Source organism: Chenopodium quinoa, unplaced genomic scaffold, assembly GCF_001683475.1.
Source record: "Chenopodium quinoa cultivar QQ74 unplaced genomic scaffold, ASM168347v1, whole genome shotgun sequence".
NCBI lineage: Eukaryota > Viridiplantae > Streptophyta > Magnoliopsida > Caryophyllales > Amaranthaceae > Chenopodium > Chenopodium quinoa.
The window spans coordinates 1,536,886-1,550,425 of NW_018745174.1; positions in this window are offsets into that span (position 1 = coordinate 1,536,886).

The window sequence follows — 13,540 nt, forward strand, 5'->3', positions numbered from 1 at the left end:
GTGATAGGGGGAGCCCGATCAGTTACGACTCGTTCTCGGTTGACGCCAAGGCGAGCGTAATCAATGCCGACGTTGGTCTCGTCCCGTTCTGAAAAAGAAAAGGGGAGAAGTCAATTCAGTTAGTTCGGCACATCACAAGAAAGCAAAATGAAAGAAGAAAAGAGATAATTAAAAGGCCTCGGCCCCAGCCGAAGAAGATTACCATCCCTAAACTTTCGGCTGAGGCCGACAGCTGCCAGCATATTCTCTTGGAAAACGTAGTGCGTATCGGGGAGCCAAGTCTCCGGGATATGCTGCATTCGGCCGCTGCCTCCCCGGTTCGGCAGCTTGCCGAAGATGTTCTGCTGATTAAGGTTCGGGTCTGGCCCGCTATCTTCGGGAGGACCTAAACTTCCCATATCAGGATCCGGCTCGGCAAGATACCGGGGAGCGCTGAAAACTTAAGGGTGGCTCGGCTCCGTGGGTGCCCTAACCCAAATCCATTGACCTCTCCAGTCCTTGTCTGAAGAGTCGTTCGGCCACATGGTTAGGTACGGGGGCCGAGACTCAATCCGATACCACCCAGAGCCATGGCATCCGTGCCCACTTTGAATGTTTGGCACTAGCCGATGGAGCCTTTTGAAGCAATGCAGGTTCGGCACGTACCTGAAGAATTTGCAGACCCATAAGTACGTCATTACCCTTCGGATGCTGGTGGGGGTCAGCTGGCACAGGGAAATGTTGTAATGGATCAGCAAGTCTCGGACGAAAACGTCCAAAGGGAACCTCAGCCCATACTGAAGCTGTCTCGTGTACACCCCCACATACCCCGGGGGTGGACGATGGATTCTATCGGATGCTGAGGGCATTCGGCACCAATATCCATCAGCTTCAAAAATGCCGTAGTGCAACTCAATTTGCTCGGCAAATCGATATTGATCGGCGTTCTCTACCCACCATGAGTAGGGGCGGTTCTTTATCATGGCCGAAGCGACTTCGGCATTCTCCCACTCTGAAAACCCAGGGAGGATATCCCAAAGGACAGCGGGAATTTCATCGTCCCGTCCAGAAGCACTCGGCTCATCCGTTCTCTGAGGAGGAGCCGAAGAAATGGGAGTCGCCCTAACCCCTTCAGCAGGGTCAGACTCTGTCCTTCGTCCATTCCAGGTCCCAATCCTGTCCCTGGGATCGGGGATTAGCCTTGCTCTTCTTGGAGCACGGGCTCCACCTCTAACTCCCCTCACCATTGACGAATTTCGAAGGAAAAAGTCGAAAAAGGGGAAAGAGTGCAAAGTCGAAGAAAGATGAAATAAAATCAAAGGAATTTACCTTGATCTGAAGCAAAAGCCGCCGATTTACGAATTGGTAGTGACAAGTCTCAGCTTCTAAGCTTAATGCTCGGGGAATTTGCGAAGTTTTGATGCGGGCTCTTGAGCGTTCTTGAGAATTCTGGGTTTGTGTTGATGAGTGAGTGGGGAGAGAAGACGCGCCTCTATTTATATCTCCAGAAATGGGAATTCAAGGAGTCTGCGTTTCAATTTCTCTCAAGCACCCCACTAAGTAACCGTTAAACACACGACCTTGCAGTTAAATCGCCCACTACCCGTCCAACTTCCGCAATTATCCACATTAACTGTTGTTATCTCATTAATCATGGGTTAATTACGGTTTAAATTCACATTTTTGGATTAACAAATCATTCACTTCCCTCCTTTTCTGGTTAAATCAAACCCGACCCGTCATCCTTCCAAATCGGGTCTGGGGGGCAAGTTGTTTGGGTCCAATTTAGTCCAATTGGGCCTGGTCACTGAATGATCCAATTAAAAGCCCAAGGTTAAGGTTCAACTCTCCAAATGTGCTAAAGTCAAAAATCAACATCCTCAAAGCCATGTCAAGGTCAGTCAACGGCCCAATCAGCTTGGCCCAGCCCAACTGACTTCCGGGCCCAATCCGCCTCCTTCATTAGCCAAGGTATAAAAGCCAACAATTTGGTCAATTCTTGGTAAGACAATAAAGCCTCAAGCAACTAAACTCTTGCACAGCTTTCTCTCTCTAATATACTGACTTAAGCATCGGAGGGGCCTTCCTCGGCGTCCCCCCCGAGGCTAGTTTACGTGTATTTGTTGTGCAGGAAACCCTCGGCTCCTGCGTCGTTCGGACCGAGACCAAGTTCCCTCAAGATAAAAGGATCTTCCGAGATTCGATTGTTTTCATCCGAAACACATCATATTGCAGCTAATATTCTTAATGGGGAGGGCACTGTCTTGTGGAGGGCTCTAGGCATCTACGGGTGACCGAAAAGGGAGAATAAATTTAGAACATGGGAGATGATGGTAAATTTACACTCTTTGGGGTCATCACCGTGTTTGATGTTTGGTGATTTCAACGAAATTGTTAGTAATAATGAAAAGGAAGGGGGTGCTACTCGTAGTGAACGATGTATGGACGGTTTTAGGGAGGCAATTGATCAATGTTGTCTTCGGGATTTGGGCTACTCGGGGTGTAAATTTACTTGGCAGAGAGGTAATACGCCTGGAACAATAATTCGCGAAAGACTCGATAGATTCTTAGCTGATTTGAGGACGGATGGTGTAACTTGATGCCAACGTTTAAGGTGAAGCACCTACCTTTCCAGAACTCTGATCATGCGCCCATCCTGTTAGAAGCTGGAAACTACTTTGAAAGGGGAAAGAAGGGAAAACTCTTTCGTTTCGAGGCCATGTGGTTATCAAGGGAGGAGTGTAGTGAGGTTGTTGCAAATGCGTGGAGGAAAGAGGTTGGGGCTGATCCTCATATGCGCATATTGAATTGTTCTAGGGACCTAACGAAGTGGGCAGCTACTACTTTTGGCTCGCTAAAGAAGAAAATTCGCAAAGTGGAGGCTGAACTTGGGGAGGCTCAATCTGGTAGGATGGATACTCAGACTCTGCATAAATGTGTCGGCTTATCTGCCGAACTTGATGAATTGAGGCGACTGGAAGAGTCTTACTGGTTTGCAAGATCAAGGGCTAATGATTTACGGGATGGTGATCAAAATACGTCCTATTTTCACAGAAAGGCGAGCCAGAGGAAAAAAAGGAATTATGTTAATGGACTCTATGATAAGCATGATGTATGGCAGGAGGAACAAGAGAAGTTGCATGACATTGTCTCGGATTATTTCTCTGATTTATTCGAGACAGAGAATCCATCACTTTTCGATGAAGCTTTGGCGGGTCTTGAGACTAAAGTATCTGAGGTGTCGAATGCTAGACTAGAAGCCGAGCCAAGTGATGAGGAGATAAAAATAGCCTTGTTTCAAATGCATCCGAACAAATCACCCGGTCCGGACGGTATGCATGCATTATTCTTTCAAAAATTTTGGCATATTGTAGGCCCTGATATTATATTGTTTGTGAAAAAATGGTGGAGAGGTGGGGTTGATTTGTCAGAAATAAATAAAACATGCATTGTTCTTATCCCAAAATGTGATGAGCCTAAAAAGATGAAAGATTTTAGACCGATTAGCTGTTGTAATGTGCTATATAAGATAATATCAAAAACGTTGGCAAACAAAATAAAACCTTTGTTGAATGATATTGTGTTAGTTAATCAAAGTGCTTTCGTCCCGGAGCGTCTTATAACGGATAATGCATTGGTTGCTTTTGAAATTTTTCATGCTATGAAAAAAAAGGTGAAGGGAGAGATGGATCCATTGCTCTAAAGCTTGACATGAGTAAGGCTTATGACATAGTCGAATGGATTTTTTTGGAGAAAGTGATGTTGAAGCTTGGGTTTTCTGACTCTTGGATTAGTAAAATTATGGAATGTCTTGCTACTGTCTCCTTTTCTTTTAAAGTGAATGGTGTAATAGCAGGTGACGTTCATCCGACGAGAGGACTCAGACAAGGGGATCCAATTTCCCTGTACTTATTTTTACTATGTGCCGATGCTTTTTCATCTTTGTTATCCCGTGCTGCGAGGGATAAAAAAATAAAAGGAGCTAGGATCTGTTATGGAGCTCCGAGGGTTTCTCATCTTTTCTTTGCCGATGACAGCCTTCTATTTGCTAAAGTTACACTGCAGGAATGCTCTGTTGTTGCTGATATAATCAGTTGTTATGAAAGGACATCTGGTCAGAAAGTCAATCTTGATAAGACAGAGGTAACGTTTAGCAAATGTGTTCCAGTTGATCGGAGAAGGGAGATTATTGAAACCTTGGGTGTAAGGGAGGTTTATAGACATGAGAAATATCTGGGTTTACCAACTGTTATTGGTAAATAAAAAAAAGCTGTCTTTGGGTGCCTTAAGAAGCGGATCTGGAAGAAATTAAATGGGTGGAAGGAGAAATTGCTATCTAGGCCAGGAAAGGAAGTGCTCATCAAATCGGTCGCTCAAGCCATTCCTACATATATGATGAGTGTCTTTAGGATCCCGAATGGACTTCTAGATGAAATTCACACCCTCCTTTGTCGGTTTTGGCGGGGGTCTAGGGAGGATACGAAGAAACTTCATTGGCAGAGTTGGGAGAAGTTGTGTCTTCCGAAGGCAATGGGGGGAATGGGGTTTAGGGATTTAAAGTGTTTCAATCAGGCTTTATTGGCAAAACAGGTTTGGCGGTTGCTAATGAATGAGAATACGTTGCTGCATCACACTTTAAAGGCTAAATACTATAAGCATTCGAATGTTTTGGATGCTAATAGGGGGTATAATCCGAGCTTCTCTTGGAGAAGTATTTGGGGAGCCAAATCTTTGCTGCGTGATGGCTTGGTATGGAGGGTTGGCAATGGCCACAATGTAAAAGTTTGGTCAGACCCGTGGATCATTAATGACCAGAAGGTTATTTTTCCTACTCTGAGTACTACAAGCAACATGGATATGATGGTGAGCGAGCTGATTTCAGAGTATAATGGGGAGTGGAATAGAGACTTGATAAGCAGTATGTTCCCTGCAAATGTGTGTACTGCAATTCTATCTACTCCGTTATCTAGCAGAATGCCTGTTGATATGCTATACTGGTCTCGAACAAAAAGTGGAATTTTTTCCGTCAGATCTTGCTACTGGTTGGCCCGCTGTAAGGGGGATGTTAATTTGGAGAGTGAAGCTGCTAATGATGACGCGAGCTTGTGGAAAGGAATTTGGCAGTTAGATTGCCCTCCGAAATTAAAACACTTCATTTGGAGCTCTTGTATGGGTAATTTGGCTGTCAAAGAAAGGCTGTTACATAGACATGTAACTCTTGAAGCTACGTGTCAGGTATGTGGGCATGGTGTTGAGTCCATTATTCACTCTCTATTCCACTGTCAGGCTGCAACGGAAATATGGAAACATGGTGCTTTGGTGAATCATCTAGAAGGGGCTCCTGTTGACTCTTTTAAGGAGAAGTGGAGGTGGCTTGCTCATAAAAATGCAAAGGACTTGATCACTATGGGGGCTCTGATGTGGGCAGCCTGGTTCTGCAGAAACAAGTATGTTTTTTGCAATGAAAGACCAAGTGCTATGCGTGTTGCTGCGGGTTTTGTTGGACTGGTGGATGAGTATAGGGGGTATGCAAGACGCGTTATATGTGCGCCTGCAATGCAGGGGGCAAGTGTGGTGAGTAATGCTGCTGCTTGGATTAAACCGTCTGTTGGGGTGGTAAAAGTCAATGTCGATGCTCATGTGCGAAGGGGAAGACAGGTGGGACTTGGTGTTGTTTTAAGGGATGAGAAGGGTGTGGTTTTATTAACAGGAACTCGTCGAATTCCTTGTACATCTCCTGATATTGCAGAAGGGCTGGCTGTGAGGTATGGGATCACATTGGCTAGAAGATTTGGGTTTCGCAATCTGGCAGTTGAGAGTGACGCAGCGAATACTATCCAAGGCATTCATGGCAAGACGGTTGGATGGACTCCAATACAGCTTATTTACGAAGATGTTAGACTAGACAGCTTGTGTTTTGATTCATGTAGTTTTTCTCATGTTAGACGAGCATGTAATACGGTTGCCCATTGTATTGCTAGATGGGATACCGGAGTGTGTGATGAACTTATTTGTACGGGACCTTTCCCTCAAAGTATAACTACTTTGGCGGAAATTGATTTAATATAATAATATGCTCTTCCAACCTTTTCCTCAAAAAAAAAAAAAATACGAGTAACAAATTGAAGTTGTTTCAGTTATACTGTTATATGAAGTACAGATCGAACTAAGGAGTATATAAGTATATTTTAAAGTTGTGCAATGGAATGAGAAATCGTGAAGGTAATAAATATAAATAATGTTTGCATTCTTTTATTGACGTATAAAATTAGTTGCATGTTTTAATACGTAGTATATTATTTGACCAGCAAAGAAGAAGGTTGTTTAGTCAGTCAACGGCAATGTGACTACTTAGAAATTAATAAATCGCGACTTGATATTGTGGGCATCACCAAATCTTTCGAAAGTGACATTTATGGTTTACTAAGTCATACTATTAGGACGATTATTAGTAGCTAATGGTAATAAAATACCTGCAATTTTGTTCTTTTAAACTACCAAGTGGCTCTTCTTGTTCTATTTATTTATTTGTTTATTTATTTATTTTGAGTTGTATCATAACTAGGTTAGATCCCTTACGATACACGATTTATATAAAATCTATTTTTATATATATATATATATATAATTTGTACATTTCTTAAAAAAATGGATAAATATAAATAAAAATTATGTACCTTGTACAAGAATATGTGTACCTTTAAAATTTTAGATTTTCATTCCTAAAAAAAAAAAGATTTTCATCAAAATTATGATATATTGTTTGTTCAACGTCGCCTAATTAATACATATTCAAATGTAGGAGTCTATTTATTAGTGTGGTACTTAAAATTATTTCAATTTTTAAGGATAAATTTAAAGGTTGTAGTTGTAATGTACAAGTTTCTAATTTTCAAATTTCATAATTATTAAATATGATAGCTCCAACAAAAAAAAAAAAAAAAAAAAAGATGGCATCATCCTTGTATTCAGGCGGGAAATTTTTTATAATGAGACTGGCATGTGGACAGTGACCATTTTGTTTTAGTAATAGTTATAATTTCTTATTATGAGACTGACATGTGGACAGTGACCATTTTGTTTTAGTAATAGTTATTAATATTAATAGATTTTATTTATTTTTATTTTTTTTGTAAAAGTGGTACCATAATATCGAACTTATTGACTTGCCATATTTATTTAAAAACGAAGGAAATAACCGTTTAGATGTCCACCTCATTTGAAATTTGAGCATTAAATTAACAATAGTGGAAAAGTCAATCAATTCTTCACTAATAAAATTAATCATTTGACTTTGGGTAAGGTCAAACCTGGGTAGCAATTAGTAACAAAAAAAAGGGAGCACTTCCGTCACGACTTAGGTCATATGCAATGCAGCAATGTCTATCATGTATTCGTGTTTACTGGGTAAAGGAACAATCAAAGGATTCAAAGAAACAAAAGATTTTGTGATGACCAAATCTTATGGAATTCTCGAAGCAGGAAAATAAATTAAAAATAGTGCACTAAATGCAAAGGCCAAAGGGAAAATTAAATGAACCACTTCATTGGGTACTCCACATTAATTAAAAAGAAATATACTTCATACATGAGCCTTTTGCAAAAATAGACTTTGCCTGACATAGTATTCCCTTCGTGGCTTAATTATCGTTTAAGCATGAGATCGAGTTTGCGATCGCGAAGTTAGTATTTCCTCCGTAATTGTTTAAGTGACACATTAGCATATTAGCTATTGCTCAGTGTTTTTGGAGAATTATTTGAGGTGATCATGGGCGGGCGGGGGCAAGGTTGGACTGGCCTATAATGGACCAAGCCTTCGGCCCTGCCCAAGCTAAGATTGTGTCAAAAAATGCACAAACTGCTATTTTTGGCAATTTTCAGGATAAGTAAACTTGAAAGACAAAAGAACCTAATCATAGTAATTAAACCCGAGTAAATTTCAGGTCGAACAAATTTTGATTAGGTTTAAGAATTAGGGTGCATAACTAATGTGAATTGTTGGATAATTAAATATTCATATGTGAGATAGATGAGACAAGTAATAAAGAAGTATATGGGGGTCAAGGGGAAAGAAATAATTAAATTGTTGTATTATACTAGTCGAGGATCAAAAGAGAGAGATATATTAAGTAAAATGGTTTTTTTTTTGGAAAAAAAAATTATATTATCCCTTTAAAAAAAGTTCCAATGAAAATGTATCACTCAAAGCGAGAAGATTTTATAGTAGGGTCAAGTTGGATTACCTTAATTCTTCCAACCCAAACTTTATGGCCAAGTGTTTATGATGTCACGGATTTGTTATCTTTTGAATGATATGATATCTCCATTCAAGTCTCTCACTAGTACTTGAATTAATAAAGAAACATTGAAAAACTCCAACATTGAACTCTAGTGCAGGTTCTTTTTTCCTATTTTGACATTTTTCATAGAAAGGAAAAAAATATACTTGTATAACAGTATTACACTACTTAGGATGGATTTATGAAAAAATGTTTACAACCTAAATAAACTCACGTAAGAGTAATCGTAGAGAAAACGATTCACATTCATGCCCATTGAATAATCAAAAGAATAATAACGTACCATCATAAAAATTAAATAAAACACTTGGAAGGAATTGATCATGTTATCAGACTATATGCTTCTACTAACCGAGCTAGTGAGCTACCAATTATAATTGGTATTTGTCTACAAGTTTTCTCTGGGGGCAAGCTTTAGAAAGCAAAGGATTTAGGAGTTGGTCCGTATGCCTCTGGCTCTGGGTAATCATACCTTGAATTCGATCTTAATGTTGAGTTCCCCTTCCACATACATCGCGCTTGAAATTAGGCTAACTTTGATAAACCCTACTTCATTAATTAAGCTTGTCATATATGTAGCACCCACGTCTTTATAAATTAGACCAATAAATCGTTATATTGTATGAAGTTAAGTGGGCATAACCATAACCTAGTGGTACTACAAGCTTAACCTTGCCCACCTTAGTAATAATCCTTACAGCCTCATTCCTGGTCCAAGACTCAACTTGATGTATGTAAGGGTGGTTAGGAGGGATGAATATAATGATGATGAAATGATTGGAAATTATTGCAATCAATTTCTTTATATCCATGGGATAGACCACAATCCACATAATGAGTTTAGTACATTGGTATTTAATTTATACTAACGCGTAGCTCTTATAGACAGATCATTTTGTCTAGAATTTATATTTTGCCATATCAACTTTTCACTAATATATACAAACACTTTTTAATAATTTGAAATTTTAATAACACTACACAATATTATCAATTGTTACATATTTTAACCAAAAAAAAAATCACACGATATTTTCTTAAGGAGAGGTCGATATCATCCAATTGATTAGGCCATGTTAATCAATACAAGATTATCTGAAATTGATCTTGTTCTATATGTGTTGATTCAACATTCAGGTTCATCCGATTGATATACAATTATTGATTATGTATTATCACTTTACTCTTTTTTAATATTCTCTTATTATATCATTTGTGTTATTGTCGTTAGTCGTTATTTATATTCCTGTTAATTTTTGCAAATTCAATTATATCTACAATAATGACATCTTTGTTTGGTTTAAAGTTCAAAATCATGTGCTATTTACATCCATATTTTCACCAAAATAATAACATTTCTCTAATTTTCCACATGACTTGAACTAGCACTACTTCCTCCATTGCTTTAAAAAAAATACAACACATTGAATTATACACTATTTATATAGTGCACTTTGACTAGAATTGATGATTACATAGTAAAGTGAAATCTTGTTAGACCGGTGATCTCTCATTATTATTCAAAGATATAATTGATTTCTGCAAGGAAAAAATAAAAATAAGTGAAGTATTATACTTTTCCAAAGTTGCCAAAATGAAGATATACCATACTTTGAATTAGCTACAAAATCAGGAATATAGAAGACTTTGATGTCCAAACCAACAAATACAAGTATAATTATAATCAATTACTAATTGAAACTTTTAAAGAAGTCAAAACTAATTAAGCTAAGCAAGTGAAATAATTAAGGCATTAATAAGCTAATAATACAGCGCATACGGTTTGGTAGTGTACGTGCTAATATGATTTTGTAAATCATAATACAAAATTGTCAAGATACGCATATCTTGTATGAGAATTTAAATATTTGTGGCAGTTTTTGTCGCTTAACTCTTCTAATTATTGCCGTATTTATAAATTAAGGTAGATTATCCTTGATCATAAATAATTAATTAAATAGTTAATTAATTAATTAATTAGAAGCAAGATGCATTTGTTGTAGAAGATGAAAGCAAAGTGTAAACCCACTTCACCAAACAAAGAACTGTGGCTTTTGCATACCTTGTCGGGTCACCACGTTTAGTAGGGGTGTCCTTTAGCATATGACCCTTTTTAAGGGCATCAAATCTTTCTTAAATCTCTCTCTTCCAATTAATTTGTTTTCACATGTTTTTATTATTTTCTTCCATATAATTATTATGTTTTTGCCAATTTTTGTGAGGTTTTAAGATAGTATATAAAATATAAATTATTTAAATATTTAATAACCACAAATTATGAAATACATTGGTTTTTTAAGACTGAATTTCATCCTTGTTGATGATAATATCGTTTTAATATTATTTTATCGAGTGTTAAGTAGTTATTCATAATAATTAGCATAATAATGTTACTTTTATCCTAGAATTATCATGATATATTAGCAAGAAGTAGTGTAACAAAGAATAGTAACAACATATTACTAACTTCGTTTTATATTATTTGTAATGATTAAATATTTTATACTCACACTTTTAAATCATTTCAAATAATATGAAGCAAACGTAATATATTAATATTATTTCATCATCTGATACAATAATGTTGCTATAATTTAAAAATTACATTAGTATACATGAAATTTTGTACTATATCATTAATATACTTGTATTGAGTATTAGGTACCTTTGCTAGCAATGTAAATTTGGCTAAATCGAAAATTGACCTCCTGTTGATTTGAGAAAGGAGGACGAAGGGAATTCTTATTTGTACAAATGGTACTTCGAACTTGGAACGAGCATGAAGAAATTAACGATACTTGAAATGATATCATAACTAGCAATGGAGATCAAATCACTCATTAAACATAATATTATCGAGACCTTAACATATTTTACAAGAAACTCTAATAATGTTTATATAATGTGTAGAAGTTTCAAGCTAAGTCAATCAACACTTTTGCGACTATAAAAGTTAATGCACTATATTATGTACGAGAAAAATTTGAATGACAAAACATTTTAACGCTTAAGAAAGAAATCAAGACTTGCGAAAAATCCTTTCTAAAAATCTCAATTTCTACCATTTATGTTTATGGGCTTTCTATTCCAAAAAAAGGTCAACAGTGATCCAACTGTATCTGTCCTCTCTGATTTGATTGGACTTCCTAGTCCCTCCCACTTTTTTTTTATTTTTATTTTTTTTAGAGCTACTAAAATGGCTAAATAGTAAATACATGATATCCAAAATTGAAAATTAACAAAGGTATTATTGTGAATTATCTGTAAAGAATATTTAGTTATAATGAAAAGAACATGTTATAAAATTGTAAAGAACATAACAAGCTGTTAAATAATGTTTTTTATCTTCATGTTCTTTGAATGTCAATATAATGTACTTTTATTTGTGACATAATGTTTATTTTGAAATGTTTTTGTTTTTAGATTAGATTATGATGGTTGAATAAAAATAATGTTCATTATATTATATTATCATTAGTGGTGATAAAAAATTCAGGTCAGGCTGATCTTAACATAATATCTCGTGCTCAAACCCAGAAAATGTAGTGGACTTTTCGGGCTGGGGCGAAGTTGATCACAATTAATTCTTTATTAATATTACGGATGTTCTTTAGATATATATAAAGAACATAAAGTTGGATTTTTTTTTTACAAAATAGCTATATGTTCATTACAATACGACTATATGTGATGTTCTTTGTAAAGTAGCAAGATGTTCTTTATAAAATAATTGTATGTTCTTTACTGAACAACTAAATGTTCATTCTGCCTATTTTATTTAAAAAAAAAAAGATGCATGCACGAAGCATCGTGCATCCGCCTCTATGGAAAAAATTTCACCCCTTAAGTGGTTAATTCTCTTTTCTTTCATTAATGTAGGGCAAACTTACATGTTTGGTTTAAGGAGTTTACATTTCAACAACTTTCCCTATTTTAGATCAATGGGTGCATGCTTTTCATATCAAAGGAATTAGCATGATAGGCCAAATTCCTCATCAATATAACAATATGGTTTCAAATCTCCTCCAAAACCTTCTACTTCCACTTGGTTTCAAAAATCCACATCGTAAATATTTTCTTAATTTCTTTTAAATAAATCAATTTAGTTGTTAAGCTTAATTAACTATATTTTGAACATGATGTTATTCAGAAAAAATAGAATATTTACGATATTGCATGAATACTTTGAGCAATTGAGCATTAACAAAAATGGCTTTCCCCATCCTACAATTTGAAGCTTTTTATTATGAAAATTGCAAGATCACACAATTCATAGCCACTTAGCCCAATTATGCGATCCAATTGATTGGGCCAAATTTTGTTGAATCTCAAACGACATGGCCCAATACTTATATCAATTAAAATTTTGCCATTAATTGTTCAATATACTCCCTCCGTCCTTAAATTACATTCCTACCCCTCTCTATTATGTGAGAAATAAATACTACAAGTAGGAATGTAATTTAGGGACGGAGGGAGTATTAGCGTTACAAAATGGCTCTAAATTCCATCACATAATGATGTTACCTAATTGAAGACAAGAGAATGTATGTATACTTGGACTCCAACTCACTGTGAAACAAATATATGTAAGCCAGACATTTCATACGGAGTAAAAAATTTGAACCACTCGACTTTAGAAATTTAAATGCAAGTTTGTTGCCTTTTTATACTCCTTCTGTTAGATATTACTCGCAATACAGAAATATTTTATGTCTCACAAATAATACCCCTTTCTTGCAAGTAATATGTAACGGAGTGAGTATTTGTTTTTTAACATTTCGTGCAAGTTATTGGACATACATATCAGTATTTGGGTGGGTGGACTATTTGGGAAATAAACTCACTCAATATTGTGCACAAAGAGATAGACTATAATTAACCCTAAGTTTAGGTATCGTTCAAACACTTTGATCAGATTACATGCTCTTTCTGTTCTTTGAATACTTGTAACATTTGATTCTTTCATTCGTGTTTGAATAATTTTAGTACAAGACCACTATAATTTTATTGGTCTCTCTCACTAATCCCACATGTACTATTCTTTATTGCTCCTCTAATTTTCTCATTTTATTTTCTTTAAACCTTGTGTGTTTAGGAGTAGAGAAATTATCTCTATGTCTATATTTATTTGTCCTATGACATGTTTTGGGGTTAACTTAAAAACTATGAGCACAAATCATTACTAATCTATGAAATATATACGTAGTATATATATATATGTATCATTGATTGAGACCTTGTTGGATCTGTTACAATAT